The sequence below is a fragment of the Aedes albopictus genome, chromosome 2 (genome assembly GCF_035046485.1).
Source record: "Aedes albopictus strain Foshan chromosome 2, AalbF5, whole genome shotgun sequence".
Taxonomy (NCBI): Eukaryota; Metazoa; Arthropoda; class Insecta; order Diptera; family Culicidae; genus Aedes; species Aedes albopictus.
The window spans coordinates 162,335,512-162,348,806 of NC_085137.1; the positions used below are offsets into that span (position 1 = coordinate 162,335,512).

Sequence of the window (13,295 nt, forward strand, 5' to 3'; positions counted from 1 at the left end):
TTTCAAATTGTTTGAGGATATTTGAAAGACATTCAGAAATAAAATACACATATGATATTATTCTACGGATCTATGTAATATATATTCTTTCAAAAACCTAACCGTCAGTGATTCCTGCTGAATTCCAGAGATTTTTTTCTATTTATTTTTTTGAGATTTTTTCAGCATTATCTACTGGTGTTCTTTTCATGAAGTTTCTTATAGTATTTTCCAAGTATACCTTCCGAAATTCCTCCAGGTATTTCTTCTGAGATTATTGCATAAAGTTCTTCTGAGAACCTCCAAGGAATTCTTTCAGAGATTTTCCCTGAACTTTTATATAATATTCTCTTGGAGTTCCTTCTAAGAATTTTGGACGTATTTTTTTTTTTTTTGAAACTCTTCCAAAAATCTCTTCTGTGATTTCTACAGAGTTCAATGAGTTTTTAGGATTTTTCTGTAATTTCTTCTCATTACCTGCTGGGATATTTCTCAAGGTGTCATTTTTGAGATTTTTTTATAGGATCCCACAATTTCAAAAAAAATCTGAAAATATCCTATAAAAAAACTCAAGTTGGAGTAATACAAAAATTTAAGATAAAAATCTTTTGGAGGAGTTCCGAAAGGACATTTCCAAAATTCCAGAATAAATATCAGGAGGAGCACTGGATAATCCTGAAAAAAATCCAGCAAAGAACTACAGAAGTCTCTTTTGGCGGATCGACTGAGGGTTTTAATAAACGGGTACGCAGTATTTTGATATGGGAAAACGAGGTTAATTATTTTCCCAACGTTTCGATGGAAGCCCCAGTATTAAAAGACTTCGTAGGACTACAGGAGGTTTTCCAGAATTTTCAGATTTTTTTGTGATCTTGGAGATGTTTGAATGATTTTCTTAGAAATTCATTCTGGTATTTTCTATGAGTCAGGTGGATCGCAACCCATAGTTTGAGAAAAGTGGCCTTACGGAATTTTTCTGGTCACAGAAGTTTTTTTTTTTCTAAAATTCCAGAAGGAACAGCAGAAGAAATCCTTGATGAATGTGAGAAGAAACTTTTTAAAAAATAAAAGAAAATAATTTGGTACAAAGCATTAACATATCACGACACACAGTGGAGTACCTAATACATCAAAACTGATCAAAATTATTTTTACGTATTTTTGCAACCCAAATGAAACCCAAATTAGTAATAAAACGTATTTCATAGTTTTCAATGAGTTTTATAGCAATAAATTCACCTAGCAGTGAGAAACAGCTACTCTAACCGACTTCATCGAATTTTTTTTTAAATACAACCATTCCATAGAAAATCAATATAGTGTGTCTCCGAACACCGTGATACTTGGTGGTTTTGTAGTTTATCGAAAATAACTAGACTTGTATTTTTTTTATTTCGTCATTAGGGTGACAAATTTTATGATTGTGTAAAAATCATTTTTAGAACTATTATTTTTTTCAAAAAATCACAGCATTCAAACCAGTTGACCGATTTTAAACTTCTTTTTTTTTTGTTTGAAAGCTGTTGAATTCTACTTTTCAGCAAAAATACGTTTAAGGGGCCAAATTGTGTTTCTAGGCAAATAATATCAAATAATAATATTAATATCACGATTTTTTTTAAGTGTTGCAACTTTTAAAACCGGAAACATCTAGGAGATTTTCTTTCACCATATGAAAGAGGAACAATAGTTGTTTTATACACTGAAAGATGATTTTCCGGAAGTAGCCGGAAAATCAACTTATTTTATTTTGAATGTACGGTAAAGGATTTCATCAAATATTTTTCATATATTGTTTGGAAAACTACGCCAATTGGGGTTTAAAATGAACAGAATAATATCACTAACCTTATTTAACAAACTGCATTATTGAATTGGTTGAAAATCAAAATTTTATTCACATTGTACGGTCAAAACTTGCACGCGATGTGCGCGTAAACAAAACATTTGGACACTGCTTAGCTGTCCCACGATTACGTGAAAACTACACTGGACCAAAATACAACGGAAAACCCAATTGAGTAATTTTGAGTTTTTGCACTTATGATCAGGTTTCGATATGGTTTACTCCAATGTGCGACAGAACCCAACAAATGCACAAATATGAAATATTACCAATTAACACAGCACAACACAAAACATACAGGGGATTGACAAAATGATCGGGACAGACAAAATTTTCAAGAACCTGTAATTTTTTGAAAAGTGCATCAAATATTTTAAAATTTTCACTGTAAGATATAAATAAGTCAAAATATTATAAATGGTCAAAATTTCATTGCATTTGGTTCGGATACACAACTATTTGATCAACTTACACTGAAAATTTGAGAATAGTTGCAGCTACTTGATATCTTTTTTTTTTTTGTAAAGAGACAATATTGCCTGTCCCGACCATTTTGTCTATCCCCTCTATATATGACCTAATATCCAGATGGAGAACACGTTCCGATCACAGGATGACGAGGTTTTATAATGGATCGATGAAGCAAACTTTTTAAGCGTTCGTTGAATATAAACAAAGTCACCGCCGTATATGTACATTAGCATTGTAACAGCAGTGGAGTTATGTCAAACACACAAGGCTACGATGGTGCCTTTTGTTCAGTCCACAGCAGCCGTTTTAGTTATTTTAGTGATCCATTGTTCTAGGTTCATCAGTCATCCTGGAATTGTGTTTTGTATGGCGATTCGCCTTATAGCTCGCAGTATTGCTGACTGCACCCCAAATTGGACTGTCACAATAGTGTGCACACACCTTCAAAGTGTGATTGCAGCGCAGGGACACGTCGGATCGAGTTGAGGTGTTCGGTGCACTTATTCCTTATAAATGGAGGAATAAGTGCACCGAAGATGTCGAGACGATCCGAGGCAAATGTGCACTTTTATCACGTACCAAAAAAAGTGTGATAGTCCAATTTGGGATGTAGTCTGCAATATCTGTAATGCTGCATTCATAGCTTGTTGTTGTCTAGGAAAGCTGATCCTAATCGGGCACCCCGTTTTGAGTTTCACTACTTAAGCTCAACAATGTGATGTCCGTGTTAGGAAACGATTGTGGTTTAACTTTTCCCGAAAGTGCCCTTGCAATCAAAACGAGATTGCATTTCTTCAACTCAAGTCAAAATAAAACATATAACACAGAGAACGCAAGAATATTAAACTTAGAACATTAAACAATAATTCTGCCTTATTGATGAAACATATATTTATACCTGTAAAGTGTTCTGCTCGTCTTTTTTTTTTCTTAAGACGATGAGATGCAATTTGCGGACAGGTATTGGCACATGCTTCAGAAAATTCGGAACCAAGGCTATTTCCGTAGCTTTCCAGAGGTTGTACAGACTGAACAAGCACTAACATTAGACAACGAACATCACACGTAACACCCAGTGGCTCAGTGGAGAATTTTTCGTTTGACGAGAGTTTTTCCCTACTGGAGCGGGAATCGAACCCACACTCCGAGGCTTATGAAACGACTAGATGTCTGACGCCTCTAGTCGCACGGCCACGAAGTCCACATTTTTTTAAATATATAAGAGTGTAGCCCCCTGAAAGATTGCACTGAACTGCAACTACACTGCAGAGATTGCGAAAGTAACTTTTTAGCAATGAAAATCATGTAATGAAATAAAAAAGTAATAACCAGACAAAGTTGAATGTGTGATTGATTGCCTTATGTGTCGTCTATGCCTTCTGTGTCTTCTGTGTCTTCTGCGTATTATGTGTCTTCTGTGTCTTCTGTGTCATCTGTGTCTTCGGTGCCTTATGTGTCTTCTATGCCTTCTGTGTCTTCTGTGTCTTCTGCGTATTGTGTGTCTTCTGTGTCTTCTCTGCAAATTTCAATTTTTGTACTTTAGTTTGTTCCGACAATCTAGTTTAGGGACTCTCCTAACCATGCTCGACAAAGAACTTTATCTACCCTATATATCCATCTTTTCCTTAACGGCTCAAACGCAATCATTCAAAATTGTTGGTGTCGGGCAACAGATTTTTGTTTTGGTATCCTAGTCCAAAACAAAAAGAACGAGATAGCAACGGTTGGGTTGGGTTGCCAAATATATGAAGGTAGGATATCATTTTTAAACCGATTTAGCAAAAATTGGTGAGATGCTACGTTATGAAGGGAATTGCCAATTTGGGTTTTCTCACGCATTGGTGAGCAGCGTCTTAACGAGTTTTTTAAACCAGGGCTCACATTTTCGATCCCAGGTTATCGAGGTGATAGTCACGTGCTTGTCATACAAGGTCCGCTTCACGAAAAGAAATACTTGGAAACCCCCAAATTTATATTTGTAATTGTAAAAATAACTGTGCTTTGCAATTGCAAAATAAACAATGGTCTTAAACATTGAAACATTAGGAAAACTAACACAGTACAGAAATCCATGAGAAATCTCATAATGAGCTTCTTGATAAATTCTAAAAAAAAATGCATGGAGAATCCCAGAAGTAATTCCTGAAAAATAATTCCAGAAAAAAAAACTACTGGAAGATTTCAAGAACGATCTCCAGGAGAAAATATTCACGAACTTAAAACCGTCGCAAGTCTTGATTCAATAAAGATCAATAAGCGTGGCAAAGGCAATAACGAATGATCGAAATATCTTTCAATCGCTTTTTTTTTCGTAAAATATGGACATGTCGCAAGACAGGCTTTTAAAAGTTGGACAAAGTATTGTTGACCGAATGATCCGTAAATGATGCCAACATCACCAAAAACGCTGAAAATGATCAAAACATGCTAACGTCTTCTGTTTGAACTAGTCAGTTTGGTGAAGTTGCTCAAGGTGCTGGAAGACATTTTCGCTTCGATTCAAGAGAAACCTTAGGATTTCCTTAGGAATTCCTAAAAAATTCTTCAGAAATTTTTCTAGTTGTAGAGTTGACCTGGTATGATGGTTAAAGCACGTGACTATCACGCCGAGGACCTGGGATCGAATCCCATTCCCGACAAACTCACGAAATGTGAGTTCTTCCTTCGGAAGGGAAGTGAAGCGTGGGTCCCGAGATAAACTAGCCTAGGGATAAAAATCTCGTTAATACAGATAAAAATAATCTAGTTATTCCTCCAAGAATTCCTCCAGGAATTTCTCCAGAAATTACTCCAAGGAATCCTCCAGATATTTATCTAGGATTTCTTCTAGGAATTCCTCAAGAGATTTTCTCCGGAATTTATCTAGGGATTCCTCTCAGAATAAATTCTGGAATTCCTCCAGGTATACTTTCAGAAATTCCTACATGAATTCTTCCGGGAAATCCACCGGGAATTCCTACGGGAATTCTTCCGGGAATTCCTCCTGGGATTCTACAGGGTTCTCTCCAGACATTCTTGTAGAAATTCCTCTAGGGATTTATCCACGTGTTTCTTCAGGAATTGCTCCAAAAAGCCCTCAAGTTATTTCTTCAGAAATTTCTCTCAGATTGTCTTCAAAAATTCATTCAGGAATTCCCTCAGGAATCTTTCAATCATATTTTCCAGGGATGTACGCGAAAATTTCTCCAGGATCATCTAATGATTTGTTTTTCACCTACTTTTAGAATTTCTAGAGGAATTCTTCCCTATTCGGTAGAAGATAACTGAAAAGGATGCATACAAGAATCCAGACATTATCCAGGGATTATTTTAGGAATCCTCCAGCAGGTTCTTCAGAAGTTTACTTTGGGTTTTATAAGGAATTCTTACATTAAGCGAGACAATAATGTTCCAGAGATTCTTCCAAACAACACACATGCCACAAAAGAATCACGACAGCGCAGGTTTTGGTTGCGCAGAAGTCACTGTGACTTACTTTAAACATATAAGTACTTACATGCCTAAAGTGCTCTCAGACATTTCTTCGGGGAATCCTTCACAGCTAATCGCGTTCGGTAATTTTTACCGAAATCTCAACCGCTGAGCGTTCGGTAATAGATTTTTAACGAAATTCTGTAAAAAACTAACAAACTTCGGTAAAATGATATTGTTTATCTGTCAAACTCTAACGAGCTTCGGTAAAAGTTGCTACCTTTACCGAATTTTTCCTGTTAAACACACTTATCGGTTGAGATTTCGGTAAAACATTACCGAAGTCGATGATTTTTTCTAACTGTGTTCATGAATTCACCCAGGGAAGACTCATTTGGATTTCTCCCAGGGATTCCGCCCAAAATTTCTCTAGGAAATGCACCAGAAATATCTTTAGGATTTCCTTCTTAAATTCCTCCAGACAGTCCAAACATTTATTTTGGAATATATTCCGGGATTTTTCAAAAATTCCATTATTTGAGAATTCTCTGGAAATACCTGCCTACAGGAAAATCATCAATAATTTCTCAAGACATTCCCTTCAGGAATTCTCACAGGAATAACTCGAGGGTTTCCTACAGTGATAGTTTCAAGGCTTTGACGAGAATGCCTTTAACCCTTCAGCGCGCGCGCTGTTGTAAGTAAAAAGTACAACACAGACGGGCTTTCATTATGTTCTACTAGAAAAAAAAATGTTCTGAAAATTCTAGGTTAGTTCTTAAAAGAGTTTGTAATTTCCAAAAGAGTTCAGCTATAATTTCTTACGAATTATCAAAAAAAAAAATCCTGAACTCCAGATAGAACAGGCGAGCTTTTTTAATCGCATTGTACAAAATACAACAGCGTGACTCCTGAAGCGTTAAATAATGCTTTTAGACTATAATGTTGTTGATATCATATTCAATTTCATCGTGTTGCGTTTAGTTATAAGAGCTAGTCTGTACAAATTTGCTAAGAATGCTTGACCCTTCCCCTGACCAAAGAGTTGGCTACGCCCTTGGGCGACCATATGTACATATTGATGAGTAATATTCTACAATTTTCAAAAATTTTGCTGAAATTCGGCAAAATTTTGCTGATTTGTTCAGTAAACTCTGCTGATCACCAGTAACATTTTGCTGAAATTCAGCTGACTTTGCTGAAAGTTCAGGGAAAATTTTGCTAGAGTCAGCTTGGCAAAATTCAGCAAAATGTTGCTGAAAGCGTTTGGTGTGCATGTTCGATTATAATCTGCCAAAACTCTTTTCTCTTCACTGAATCGTACGCCAAATCGGAATCAACAAACATATTATGGATGCAAAATGTACCCGCAGGGTGAACATTCGGCCATCACGAAAAGCCACCTGGTATTCGCATTTTCTTCTGTCAGTATGTTTCCATCACGGTCGTTGCACATGACGGGAGCAGGCGCTCTGCACGCTTACTATTTCGTAAAATCTCCGCATATCATTCTGTTCCATATTCTCTTGCGCCTCTGCTTCCTCATGCTCATTTTTCTTTTTGCGGTAGATTCGTTTTTTGACTACTTTTGCTTCCCTATATCGTTCCCCGTTCTGCATTCTTATGTCCCCGACATAAAGCTCTGGCAACATTTTTCTCGTCCGTTACCCTCTGGCATTCCTCGTCGAACCACCCATTCGTAGGTCGTCTTTAAGTAGTGCCTATCACCTCCCACGCTGCCGTTCTCATCGTTCTGTGGATAAACTCCACGAGTGTTGAGGTTATCGCTCTCGTTGATTTCACGTATCCGCTCGTCTAGCTTCTGGTAATAGTCAACTACCGTACCAAAATAAGTTTAAAAGTGTACATTTTTCCAGAATATCAACAATATACTAACAGGTAGCATAATATGCGAATATATCAAGATCGAAATTTTCTGTCATAGTGCCTCACATAAATCACGATGAATACTGTTTGCCGTGCATCTTCATCAGCCAGGTTTTGTTTATCGATGTAACCATTATCAAGAACCAACCCACAAGCTTACACAATGCTGTTCTGATATCCAATAGTAAAATAACATGTAACCTTCTAGTAATAAAATCCAACCCAACAATGTTCCCATCGTACCCAAAAAACACACCACAATCGTTCAAAAAACAATCAGTATCAGTGATTTCCGCAAAGCCCATGTACCAAAAATCCCATCACACATGGAACAACAGGTACCTACCACATATCTCTCTCCGGAGTCAAAAACTTCGACAAAACACAACATTTGCAACATATGGCAGAGAACAACAAAATATTGCATCCCTTGCCTCTTGGTCGGTTCACTTTCAGTCATACTGTGCTGCAAAATTCCGACCCCATTCAACAACCATTTACTGCAAACCGACGACAGCGACGAGTAGGTACCACGTTATTCCTTTATGCAACAGCAACGAACCCACTGCACTGGTTCAGAGGGGTGGGTAAGGCAGGAGATGACTGTTCAGAAAAGTTCGCAAACCTGACACCCCCCACTTGACCACACACACCAACTATGAAAACCATGTGCATGACACGGAGAGGACACTAGAGAAAGTACGAAAAAAAAAGAACTTTCATAAAACGAGTGAGTACCTTCCTACCTACCATCTCTCTGAAGACTTCTAATGTCTAAACTGGTGCAAAACTAATTCTGCTGCGAACTAAACGTGAAGAGGCAGCCTGCCATTTAGGTCTCCTCGGCCAGCGAAATGGAAATACCACTTCTAGGTTCTAGAATGGGAGCTTTTCTTGCTTTCTACCCTTGACAAAAAAAAAATACACCGCTCGCTCAGCTATGATTCATGTTGCCGCTCGATTCGACAACCCGTCAGCAAACGACGACGTTAGCAAGCTATGTAGATGTGGATCGACCTGGTTGAGTGCAAAGTTTTGAATGAAATCAGTCCACTATGAGAAGCTTAGATTTTCGATGGATCAGACGACGACGGAGAGGTTAAGTTATGCTATGCGGTGGAAAAAAATGTTCTTTACTAGAGAAAATACTTTTTGAATAGTTATCGACAAAAAATCGTAAAACGTTACACTATGAATAGTAATTCTTTTTGAAGCCGGATTTTTTCAAACATTATTAGAGAGTTTTTTTACAAACAAAATTACAAACGTATGTTTGAAATGTTGGTGCTCAACAGCATGAAAAGGATAAAATGTGATGGAGATTTTTATTTTTATTTTTTTGATATCCTAGGTTATCCAAACTGTTCTTGAGTTTAGATTTCAAAGACTTCGGGTGTAACGGCAACTTCTTTCCATAATTGAATAATACCTTCCTAATACCAATTCAATAACTCGTTGTGGTATTTTTTGTCGGTGACGCAATACCTACCCAATACCAAAATAAGCTAATAATCTTCTCGGGATGCAACAGTTCATCGTGAGAATTACTACTGTTACTGTCAAGACCTAAACTTCAGGACAGTTTGGACGACCCTAGTTATCCCAAAAGTTCATAATGATATCAAGAAGACTTCAGGTTGATCCAGTATCCATGGTTGATTATTACTCAACAGAGCAGATATGGCTACTGTTACGAGTATGGACCTGAAGTTCTGAACTCCAAGGTAGTTCAGCTGGCCTGGAATATCTCTACAATGTCTCTGAATGACATTTGAGGATTCAAGAGCTTCATGGATTCCAGTAGATTTTGCTATACTATTATTTATGGCGAAAACACATAAATTTATTATTGTAGATTTGAAGGACTTTACTATAGGACAGTTTGGACGACCCTGAATGTTCCAAAGGTTTATAATACCATCTAATAGACTTCAGATTGGTTCAGTAACTGCGGTTGATTATACAACGTTACTCAGTATAGCAGATATGTCTACTGCTACGAGTGTAGACCTGAAGTTCTGAACTCCAAGGTAGTTTGGCTGACCTGGAATATCCATGTAGTGTCTATAAATGGCATTATATATTTTAAGAGCTTCACAGAACCCAGTTGATAATGTTATACTATTATTTATGACGAAAACACATAAAATTATTATTGTAGATTTGAAGGACTTCACTATAGGACAGTTTGGACGACCTTGAATGTTCCAACGGTAGACTTCAGATTGGTCCAGTAACCGCGGTTGATTACACAAACTTACTCAGTATAGCAGATATGGCTACTATTACGAGTGTAGATCTGAAGTTCTGAATTCCAAGGTAGTTTGGCTGACCTGGAATATCCCTATAGTGTCTCTAAATGGCATTTAGGCTTCAAGAGCTTCATGGATTCCAGTAGATTATGCAATGCTATTATTATGGCGAAAACACAAAAAAAAAATCTTGTAGATTTGAAGGACTTTATTATAGGACAGTTTGGACGACTCTGAATGTCCCAAAGGTTTCTAATAATATCTAGTAGACTTCAGATTGCTCCAATAATCGCGGTTGATTATGCAACGTTACTCAGTATAGCAGAAGATCTGAAGTTCTGAACTCTAAGGTAGTTTAGCTGACCTGCAATATCTCTATAGTGTCTATAAATGACATTTGAGGCTTCTAAAGCTTCACGGATCCCACAAGATTATGCAATGCTATTATTATGGCGAAAACACATAAAATTATTCTTGTAGATTTGAAGGCCTTCGCTATATGACAGCTTGGATCATCTTAACTAAGGTTAAATGAATGCATATGAACGTAACCCATATTAAAATTCAACTTTATGAACAACTGGTATGTCAATTATTTCGCTTCTCCAAACTTCATGGTGTTCAGGATGTTCTAGTTTGTCAATAAAACCTCAAATACAAATATTTTCATTATTTTTTAATAGAAGACTCAATTTGCTACAACTTGCTTATTAGAGGACTTTTGTTTTATCAAATGTGTGAATTTATACAGCCGTTTTTATGCTGGGGTCATATATGACCCCTCCGGCTCCAAAGGGGCCAAACGGCCTCTTAAAAATCCCGTTGGAATATCCTTAAAACTTTCTATTACTCTTGAGAACCTTTATTCAGATATTCCTGCATGAGTTCATGTTGAAAGTCCTACAGGGATTTCTTCACCTATTGTTTCAAAAAGGCTTTCAGGAAGTTGTCCAGAGCTTTCATCAGGAATTGGTCTTATGATTTCTCCTGAAAATTTGTCGTAGATTTCTTACAAATTTCCACCAGAGATTTTTTCAGAAATATTTTCATGAATTCTTTCTTTATGAGAGGTATCCACTTCAAACGGAATCGCTCAAGTAATTTTCGTTCAGTGCATTATTTTTCCGTGACCGGAATGGTCAAGAAATTTAACAAAGCAAGTCCCATTTGATTTGACGTTTGGTTTCAGCTCCATACTAGGATCCGGAATAAAGCGACGCTTTATTATTTCTTGAGCGATTCCTTGCCTGAATTTTCCACGCATCGAGATAGGCCAAGAAATTTCTTGCGATCTGCGTACTACCCATTAGCGGATATTTAAAAAATACCTTTCAGGGATTGATTCGGAAATTTTCTCCAAAAATCATCCAAAAATTCATCTGGAAGTTTCTTCAGAAATTTATCGAGTGATATCTTTAGCAAAATGTTCATAGTTTTATAGAAAAAACAACCTGTACTGTTTTCTTCAGAAATTTCCCCAGAGATTTTCCAGAGATTTCACCAAAGATTTCTTTAGAAAACTTCTCAAAGATTTCCTCGACTATTCCTTTACGAATTCCTATAGAAAGTTCGCCTTCGGAACAACCTTCAGAAATTCGTTTGGAAAATTTCCTTCGGAATGCATCAGAAAATCCTCCAGCAATTCCTTAAAAAAACTTTAAAAAAAGTTAAGAATTTTTTTCCAAGGATTCATATTCCGTACATTTTTTTTAATTTCCAGAAGCTTCTCGAAGAAATTCTTTCAGAGATTTCTAAAAAACATTATTCATGCATTCTTTAATTTCAGTGCTTTTCACGAAATCTTCTAGGAATTCCTTCAAAACATCCTCCAAAGACTTCTCTCAGAAAATCTTGAACAGATTTTTTCAAAAATTTCTTCAGGGATTTTTCAAATAAATCACGCGCGGATTGGTTCAAAAATTTGTCGAAAGTTTCTATCAAAACATTCCTCTAGAGATTCCTCCAGAAATTCATCCACTAGCAAACATTCCATGGACTTTCTAAGAAATTTCTCCTTGCTATTTTTTTCCGTTGAAAAATCTTTTAGAAGTTTATGTAGAAAATCAGAATTTCTACTCGAAAATTGTCTTCTTAAATTCTTCTAGGGACTCTTTTAGAAATCCTTTCAAAGTTTGCTTCGGGAATTCCTTCGGAGAAATTTCTCCAATGCGTGTTGATGGAAGCCTGAATTTCATCCAATTTTCGTCAAGTCTCTATGAAACTAGCTTCAGCCATCTAAAAACAACCAGTTTTCCATTGAAATATATTCAAGGATTTCTCCAGATATTACCTCAGCAAATCCTTCGAAGATTTCAACAAATCTTCTAAAGATTCATTAGAACGCATCATGAATTTCTATAAACATTTTCATCGGAGATTTCTTCAGAAATTCAACTAAAGTTTCTTCCACAAATTAATCAAATAAATTTATTAAGAAACTAACATGAATGAAATGAGTTTCTACAGAGTTTTCCTTTTTTTTTATTTATTTATTTTTGCGTTCAGAAATTCGTTTGAGAATTCATACAGAAATTCTTCTAGATATTTTTTTAGCAATTTCAACAGTCCTTTTCCTTTCAACGATTAGTCCATAAATTCCTCCAAGAATTCACGGTTTTTTATTAAGTCTTCCAAGTAGTCATTCGGAATTATATTTTCCAGGATTACTAGAGAAAGTCATCCTAGGATTCCTTTGAAATTTACCTGGAGAACTCCCTCCCTCTCTTTTAGGAAAATTTCCATGGGTTCTTAAAAAAATCCAGTGATTCTTTCACAGAGTGTTCTAGGGATTCCTTTTGTGAAATCCCCCAGAGATTTCTTTCAGAAAATTCTGGATGGATTCTTTCAAAAATTTCTTCAGGAATTCTTTAAAAAAAATCATGCATGGATTGCTTTAGAAATTTGTTCAACTATTCCTTTAAAAATCCTTAAGAGATTCCTCCACAAACTTATTCAACTAGCAAACATTCTATGGATTTTCTAAAAAAAATCTCCATAGATTTTTTCGGGACTTTCTCCGGGGATATTTTTGGAAAACCTTTCAGAAATTCATCTAGTATCCATGTAATCAGAAATCAAGAAATTCTACTCCAATGTTTTCGTCTTAAATTCTTCCAGTGATTCTTTGAGAAATCCTTTCAATTCCTTTCTTTCAAAGAATTCTGAAAATCACAAATTTATCAAAGGCACTACCTAGCAAATCTTCTATGGACTCCCTAATTTTTTTTCAGAAATCTTCCGGGGATTCTTTTGGAAAACATTTCAAAAATTGCTCCTGCGATTTCCCAGAATTTGTACTCCGAACATTCCATGTTATATTCTTCCAATGATTCTTTTATGTGTTGGTGGTTCATCGATTGTTTTCGGCGAAAAAATATATAAATCCTTTCAAAGATTACTTCGGAAATTCCTCTAGAGATTCTTCCAGAAATTAATCTAATGCTTGTTTA

The 13,295-nt window shown here is 36.2% G+C and overlaps 1 non-coding gene across 1 annotated transcript in view; it reads left to right on the plus strand.

Moving 5' to 3' along the window:
• Positions 1-13,295, plus strand: part of LOC109407210 (uncharacterized) — a 71,166-nt gene that overhangs the window by 36,855 nt on the left and 21,016 nt on the right. The gene's annotated exons all lie outside the window — the stretch shown is intronic.